Below are 746 nucleotides of genomic sequence, written 5' to 3'. Positions count from 1 at the left end.
AATGCAAATCCATTTCATTATTCTTCTTTATCTGAAGATTTATCCACACGAAGAGCACGACACAATATGACTCACAAAGCTAAAGACTTAGGAATCAAAATTGATATTCCTGAGTTTGAAGGGGGACTCCATCCTGATGATTTTATCGACTAGCTTTGCACAGTGGAAAGAGTATTCGAGTTAGAATACATTCCAGATGACAAGCGTGTAAAGCTTGTGGCGATCAACTTAAAGAAGCATGCGTCATATAGTGGGAGAATCTCAAGCATCAGTGAGAAAGAGAAGGACTGAGCAAGATCAAGACATCGGATAAAATACGCCGTGAACTAAGAAAAAAGTTTCTTCAAGAGCACTACAGGCAAGAAGTTTTCATCAAATTTCACAATTTGAAACAAAAATCATTGACCGTGGAGGAATACACTATGGAGTTTGAAGAGCTTCTTATGAAGTATGACATTCAAGAACCTGAAGAACAAACTATTGCTCGCTACCTCGGAGGGCTTAATGAGGACATTGCAAACATTGTTCAACTACAACCATCTGGACATTGGATGATGTTACAAGACTAGCGTTGAAGGTTGAAAGGCAAATAACACAGAAGGAGAACAATCGCTTCTCAAAAGAGGGGGTGGTTAATCTTCCAAAGCAAAGATGGAGTCCCCAACAATCCTCTAAGGTAAGTCCTTTAAAAAGTTCACAAGCCAATAAGGAGCACAACTCTTCTCGCTCTATTGAATCCAACAGAA

This window comes from Arachis hypogaea, chromosome 19 (assembly GCF_003086295.3).
Source record: "Arachis hypogaea cultivar Tifrunner chromosome 19, arahy.Tifrunner.gnm2.J5K5, whole genome shotgun sequence".
In the NCBI taxonomy this organism is placed as follows: domain Eukaryota; kingdom Viridiplantae; phylum Streptophyta; class Magnoliopsida; order Fabales; family Fabaceae; genus Arachis; species Arachis hypogaea.
The sequence above is the reverse complement of the archived record's forward strand: the minus strand, read 5'-3'. Positions refer to the sequence as shown.